Source organism: Capra hircus, chromosome 23 (assembly GCF_001704415.2).
Source record: "Capra hircus breed San Clemente chromosome 23, ASM170441v1, whole genome shotgun sequence".
In the NCBI taxonomy this organism is placed as follows: Eukaryota; Metazoa; Chordata; class Mammalia; order Artiodactyla; family Bovidae; genus Capra; species Capra hircus.
This window is the reverse complement of record NC_030830.1, coordinates 11,761,346-11,769,099: the sequence shown is the minus strand read 5'-3', so window position 1 is coordinate 11,769,099 and position 7,754 is coordinate 11,761,346. Positions and strand designations below refer to the sequence as shown.

At 41.3% G+C, this 7,754-nt stretch overlaps 1 non-coding gene across 1 annotated transcript; it reads right to left on the bottom strand.

Moving 5' to 3' along the window:
* TRNAW-CCA lies at positions 6,673-6,744 on the bottom strand. The gene has a single exon. It is a non-coding gene; the product is annotated as a tRNA-Trp (tRNA).

The window sequence follows — 7,754 nt, the reverse complement described above, 5'->3', positions numbered from 1 at the left end:
CACCATTTCTGTCCTTCCTCTACTTTCTCCCTGTCTCCAAGAGTGCAACAGGCCTTCTAAATTAAATCTATAACACTGATTCAGTCACGGTCCCAACAGGAAACAGATGGCACTCTCCAAACAGTATAATTTGAAGAGGGTTTATTTACAACAGGACTGTTTACAAGGATATGGGTAGAGGGGAAGCCACAAGAGATAACAGAGGTACACAGGACTAATAGCAGCTGGGTATTCCACCTCCATCCCATAGAGATGAGGGGAGTGAGCACTTCCTGGGACCCAGAAGGAGAGAGAATCAAGCAGGGTCTCCCCCTTTGAGAGTAGCAGTAACTGTTGTCGGGCAGAGCCAGGCTACCTCTCCAGCTGAATGCCAGGAGAATAATTTCCGAACATCAGTTTCCTAACTCAGTCTGGTCCCCTGCTGTGGCCCCATCATGAAGCTGGAGGGCATTGGAACCCATTTACATAAATCTATATGGGTCAGCCATAATTTACATACCAATAGTATTTTAGCCGGAGAAGGCAAGGGCGCCCCGCTCCAGTACTCTTGCCTGGAAAACCCCATGGATGGAGGAGCCTGGTAGGCTAAGAGTTGGACACGACTGAGTGACTTCACTTTCACTTTTCACTTTCATGCATTGGAGAAGGAAATGGCAACCCACTCCAGTGTTCTTGCCTGGAGAATCCCAGGGATGGGGGAGCCTGGTGGGCTGCTGTCTATGGGGTCGCACAGAGTCGGACACGACTGAAGTGACTTAGCAGCAGTATTTTAGCAGCCTTACAAAGTGTGGGCATGTGTGTGTGTGTGTGTGTGTGTGTGTGTGTGTGTGTGTGTGTTCAGTCAGCGGGTTGCCATTGCCTACTCCAGAGGATCTTCCCGACCTAGGGCTCCAATCTCTCGCATTGGCAGGTGGATTCTTTACCACTGCACCATCTGGGAAGCTCGATTCCAAAGTTTGGCTATGTGATATTTCATTGTTTAGTTCTAAATATTTTGGATGTTCGATTACCACTTGTTTGACCCAAGGATTATTTAAAAGTGAATTTCTATATTTTCAAATTTGTAGCTTTATGACTAGCTTTCATAATTGAATACTAGTTTTCTTGCTTTAAATTGGGAAACATTGCCTTTCTTGTATAATTTTTCATTGCTATTTCTTGAGTCTTCTGACTCAATAGATGATCAATTTAAAAATGTTCCATGTGTGGTAGGTAAGATCATATCGTCCCTAACTTTTGATTGCAGAGTTCAATATAAGTCTATTAGATATAGTTTGTTAATTTTGTTGTTGAAATTTTACATATTCTGGCTTTTTTCTTTTATATGCTTTTTCTAAGAATTTAGAAGTTTCATTTGCTTGGTGATTTGGTTTCTGTGAGTTTGGTCAACATTTTTAACTTTGTTTTTTTCGTTTCTTATTGCAATTTTGTCAATCTATGTGTTTATATAATATATAATTATGTGCCAAAATAATTTAGTGTGGCTGTGTAAATCTTACAATTTCCTTCTATTATTATAATAATCCTCTTTGTCCTTAGTCAGTCTTTTTGTCTTTAATAACTTTTCCCTGTAATTCTATTGTATCTGCTATTACCACAGCTAAAAACAATCTTTATTTTTTAACAATATTCTCTCAGATATATTTTTCATCCTTTAATTTTCCAGCCTTTTGTGTACTTACATTTTAGGTATCTCATAAATAATATATAGCTAAATTTTATTCTATAGTTTGACCACTGAGAGAAAAATAAGAAGCAATTTAAATTTCCTCACTTTTATTGAGATTACGTATATATTTGGAATCTTTTTTCCTGCTACTGTGTTTTCCTTCACTTTACTTGTCTCCTTTCTTGCCCTAAGTTGATTGACCAAACTTAAATCTTCACTCTTTCTTCCTCTCCCCCTCCCTTCCTTTTTTCTTTTTTCTTTATTTTTAAATTAATTTATTTTTTATTTCTCATTTCTTTATTTCAATGATTAATACTTCTACTTGAATATTTTACAAACCTGCTTTCCCCGTGGTGTATTTTTATTATGCTTTTTATGTTGTCTTTGGTCTCTTTATCATGTTCAGTGTACGTATTATCTATTTTAGATATTCTGTCATAAGAAGTTCTAATTTTCCTTTTTGTTTTGCTGACTCTTTTTCATGGCTGACCATTTCGCTGAGTGACTGATTTTTTTTTTAATACTTATCTTCCATGGAGCTTGTTTTTCTGTGATAGCCTCATTCACCCTGGGTTGTGTCCTCATAGAAGAGTTTTTTTTTTCTCTTACAGTGTCTGGGATATCTCCAATTTAAGACCAGTTTTTATGCATTAATTTATCATTTGTGACTCTTGAATTTGTAGTAGAAATTCAGACCCCCTTTTCCACTCGCAAAGTAGACGTTTTTCTAGTCTTGTTTCCATATACAGGGAGCAACACTTCAAGAAGCTCATCTTCATGTAGAGATTCCAATTTAAGTCTTCATCTTTCATGAGTTCAAGGCCACATTTACTTTCTCCAACCTGGGCATTATCATGCTTTTTAGTTAGCTCTTTGGTGTATATATTTTCATCTAATGTCCCTTAGGTGTCCTTGAGTGAGTGAAAGCCTGTTTGCTGTGGTTAGTCCCTCAGTTGTGTCCAACTCTTTGCAACCCCATGGACTATACAGTCCATGGAATTCTCCAGGCCAGAATACTGGAGTGGGTAGCCTATCCCTTCTCCAGGGGATCTTCTTGACCCAGGAATCAAACCAGGGTCTCCTGCATTGCAGGTGGCTTCTTTACCAACTGAGCTATCAGAGAAGCCCCTTGGTGTCCTTAGCATTAGCCAAATTTGAAACTCTGGCTTTGACTTCCTTATTTAACAGCTTAAGGATTTTCCTTTCCTCTACTTTGAGCTTTGTTATACTAAAAGCATCATTGTTTTATATCCTATATTTCTAAGTGTTTGAAGGAGAAAGCAGGAGCACATTCCAGCAACTGAGCTTGCTTTCAATGTATCTGACAACTTTGTGAGGCAGGGATATTTAAAATTCCTTTTAGAAAGTCTCACAGACGAGAATACAGAAGTGACTAAGATACAGTCCATGGTCTAAGTTCTATGCAAGTAATGATGACAGTTAAAGGTGAGAATTTCAGAAATAAAGGCATGAATAAAATGATACAGAAAGAAAATCTGGCTCTTCATTCTTTTAGAGAGGAGAACTGAATTTCAGAGTGTTGATAAAGACTTGCCCAATTTCAAGCAGGTATTAAATATAGAACCAGGATATATGTTTCACTTTTCTGACACAAAATCTCATGCTTTTTAAAGCAGAAATTGCAGCTGTAGCTTCAATATAAGTGTTACTTTGTGAGCAGTGGAGAAGTTCACTTAGAGTGTTGGCTATATATCAGATTTATGAAGAAAAGACATTTATTAATTAAATAGTCTTCAAGGGCCTTGCATCTCTCACTTCTGCCCTATTGAAGGGAAAAAAATTTTTTTTTTTCCCTCTAAGCCTGAACTTTTACTTGCCACTGCTGACCCAGCATCAAGGACAGAGAATTCAGGGGCTAGAGGAAGGTAGATTGCAGACCAGAAATTGGTGCTCTGAAAGTTCAGATGTCATAGAAAGTGACAGAAAAGAAGCTATACTAGGATGAGAATTTAATCCTAGAGTAGAGGCTTGATAGAGTTTTATATTCAGTGGGAGGGAAGGAGATAATAGCTGGAACAGTTCATATCCTCACTAAACAAGGATTTCACATTGACAACAGCTAGAGAACCACAGCCAAGCCCCCTGCTATTCCCTACTATTGATGATTAGAGAGACTTCTCAGAAACCTAACCTTAATTTATTTCCCAGTTGGCAGGCTTTGAATTTTTCAATAAGTTTTATGTTAAATAAAGTTGTTTTTTTCCTCTTAAATGCCAAATTTTTTCATGTGATTGTGTGTCTGTTTTTGATCTGGAAAATGCTCTGAAAGGCATTAATTGTTTCATCTGATATTAATTTGAAATGAAAAACAGAAAGAAGGGGGCAGGCAGATTTGCTACATTGATGATGATTTATAGCTAATTTGATTTATGGGGTAGAAGGGAATGTCAAGAAAATCCTAAGTATCCACTTCAGCAAATATGTCTGCTGCCTCGTATTAACCCACCACCATCTTCTTTTCACATGGAGTAGAAAGATGTGCACTCATCTTCTGCGAGAACTCCAAAATTACAACTCACAGCTGAACAACCATCGACAGGAGAATGTTGAATTCCACCAAAAAAAGATACCCCACGACCAAGGGAGAAGGAGAAGCCCCAGCAAGATGGTAGGAGGGGCGAAATCATGTTTATAATCAAGCCTCATACCCACCAGATATAACTGCACACCCTCCAGATGTGATCAAGGTGGCAGAGTAGAAGGACATGCCCCCATCTTCTCCTGTGAGAACTCCAAAACTACAACTTGTTGCTAAGTAACCATAAACAGGAGAATGTTGGATCCCACCAAGAAAGATACCCCACATCCAAGGGCAAAGGAGAAGCCCCAGCAAGACAGTGAAGTCGCTCAGTCGTGTCCAACTCTTTGCAACCCCATGGACACCAGGCTCCTCTGTCCATGGGATTTTCTAGGCAAGAGTACTGGAGTGGGTTGCCATTTCCTTCTCCAGGGAACTTCCCGACCCAGGGATCGAACCCAGGTCTCCCACATTGTAGACAGACACTTTACCATAGGAGGGGCAAAATCACGTTTATAATCAAATCCCATACCTGCCAGAGATGGTCAGAGGGCTCAAATAAAACCTTGTGTGCACCAGGATGCAGAGACCCCACAGAGACTGAGCCAGACCTTCCTTTGAGTGTTTGAGAGTCTCCTGTGGAGGTACAGGTCAGCAGTGGCTTGCTGCAGGGGCAGGGGCTCTTGGTGCAGCAGACCTGGTATGACATAAGCCCTTTTGGAGGAGGCTGCCATTAACCCCACCACAGAGACACCAGAACTTACACAGAACTGGGGAAACAGAATCTTGGAGGGTACAAACAGAACCTTGTGTGAGCCAGGACCCAGGAGAAAGGAGCAGAGACCCCACAAGAGACTTACCCAGACTTGCCTATGAGTGTCCAGGAGTCACCAGCAGAGGCGTGGGTCAGCGGTGGCCTGGTTCAGGGTCAGGGGCACTGAGTGTGTCTGCACATGCAGGGGACCTTTTGAAGGAGGTCGCCATTATCTTCATGACCTCCACCATAGTTTGGCCACAGGTCAAACAACAGGGAGGGAACACAGCCCTCCCTATCAACAGAAAACTGGGTTAAAGATTTACTGAGCATGGCCCCACCCATTAGAACAAGACCCAGTTTCCCCCACAGTCAGTCTCACCCATCAGGAAGCTTCCATAAACCTCTTCTTAACCTTATCCCTCAGAGGGCAGACTGAATGAAAAACAGAATCACAGAAAACCAATCAAACTGATCACATGGACCAAGGCCTTGTCTAACTCAACAAAACTATGAGCCTTGCTGTGTAGGGCCACCCAAGGCGGATGGCTCATGGTGGAGAGTTCTGACAAAACATGGTCCACTGGAGAAGGTAATGGCAATCCACTTCAGCATTTTTGCCTTAAGAACCCCATGAACAGTATGAAAAGGCAAAAAGATGGGACACTGAAAGATGAACTCCTTAGGTCATACATGCCCAATAGGCTGATGGAAGAGTGGAGAAATAATTCCAGAAAGAATGAAGAGACGGAACCAAAGCAAAAACAACACCCAATTGTGGATGTGACTGGTGATAGAAGTAAAGTCTGATGCTGTAAGAACAATATTCATAGGAACTTGGAATGTTAGGTGCATGAATCAAAGTAAAATGGAAGTGGTCAACCAGGAGATGGCAAGAGTGAACATCGACATTTTAGGAATCAGTGAAACAAAATGGACTGGAATGGGTAGATTTAATTCAGATGACCATTATATCTACTACTGTGGGCAAGAATCCCTTAGAAGAAATGGAGTAGCCATCATAGTCTACAAAAGAGTCCAGAATGCAGTACTTGGGTGGAATCTCAAAAACGACAGAGTGATCTCTGTTCGTTTCCAAGGCAAACCATTCAATATCATAGTAATCCAAGTCTATGTCCCAACCAGTAAAGCTGAAGAAGCTGAATGGTTCTGTGAAGACCAACAAGACCTTCTAGAACTAATACCCAAAAAAGATGTCCTTTTCATCACAGGGGCCTGGAATGCAAAAATAGGAAGTCAAGAGATACCTGGAGTAATAGGCAAATTTGGCCTGTTACAGAATGAGTAGGACAAAAGCTAACAGAGTTTTGCCAAGAGAATGCACTGGTCACAGCAAACACCCTCTTCCGACAATAAAAGAGAAGACTACACATGGATATCACCAGGTGGTCAATACAAAAATCAGATGGATTATATTCTTTGCAGACAAAGATGGAGAAGCTCTATAAAGTGAAAAAAACAAGACTGGGAGCTGACTGTGGCGCAGTCATGAACTCCTTATTGCCAAATTCAGACTTAAACTGAAGAAAGTAGGGAAAACCACTAGACCATTCAAGGTTAAGGTAAAGTCTCTCAGTCATGTCCAACTCTTTGCAACCCCATGGACTGTAGCCTACCAGCCTTCTCCGTCCATGGGATTCTCCAGGCAAGAATACCAGAGTGGGTTACCATTTCCTTCTCCAGGGGATCTTCCCGACCCAGGAATCGAACCCAGGTCTTCTGCATTGGAGGCAGACGCTTTAACCTCTGAGCCACCAGGGAAGCCCTAAGACCATTCAGGTATGACCTAAATCAAATCCCCTAGGATTATACAATTGAAGTGACAAATAGATTCAAGGAATTCAATCTGATACACAGAATGCCTGAAGCACTTTGGATGGAGGTTCATGACATTGTACAGGAGGTAGTGATCAAGACCATCCCCAAGAAAAAGAAATGCAAAAAGGCAAAATGGTTGTCTGAGGAGGCCTTACAAATAGCTGAGTAAAGAAGAGAGTTAGTTAAGTCACTCAGTCGTGTCCGACTCTTTGTGACCCTGTGGACTGTAGCCCACAAGGCTCCTCCATCCATGGGATTCTCCAGGCAAGGATACTGGAGTGGGTTGTCATTTCCTTCTCCAGAGGACCTTCCTGACCCAGGGATCGAACCCAGGTCTCCCACATTAGAGGCAGACGCTTTAACCTCTGAGCCACCTTTGACACATTAAAGAAGAGAGGCTAAAGGCAAAGGAGAAAAGAAAAGATATACCCATTTGAATGCAGAGTTCCATAGAATAGCTAGGAGAGATAAGAAAACCTTCCTCAGTGATCAGTGCAAAGAAACAGAGGAAAACAATTGAATGGGAAAGACTAGAGACCTCTTCAAGAAAACTGGAGATACCAAGGGAACATTTCATGCAAAGATGGGTACAATAAAGGACAGAAATGGTATGGACCTAACAGAAGCAGAAGATATTAAGAAGATGTGGCAAGAATACAGAAGAACTATACAAAAACGATCTTCATGACCCAGATAATCATGATGGTGTGATCACTCCGCTAAAGCCAGACATCCTGGAATGCAAAGTCAAGTGGGCCTTAGGTAGGATTACTATGAACAAAGCTAGCAGAGGTGATAGAATTCCATTTGAGCTATTTCAAATCCTAAAAGACAATGCTGTTAAAGTGCTACCCTCAATATGCCAGCACATTTGGAAAACTCAGCGGTGGCCACAGGACTGGAAAAAGTCAGTTTTCATTCCAATCCCAAAGTAAGGCAATGCCAAAGAATAT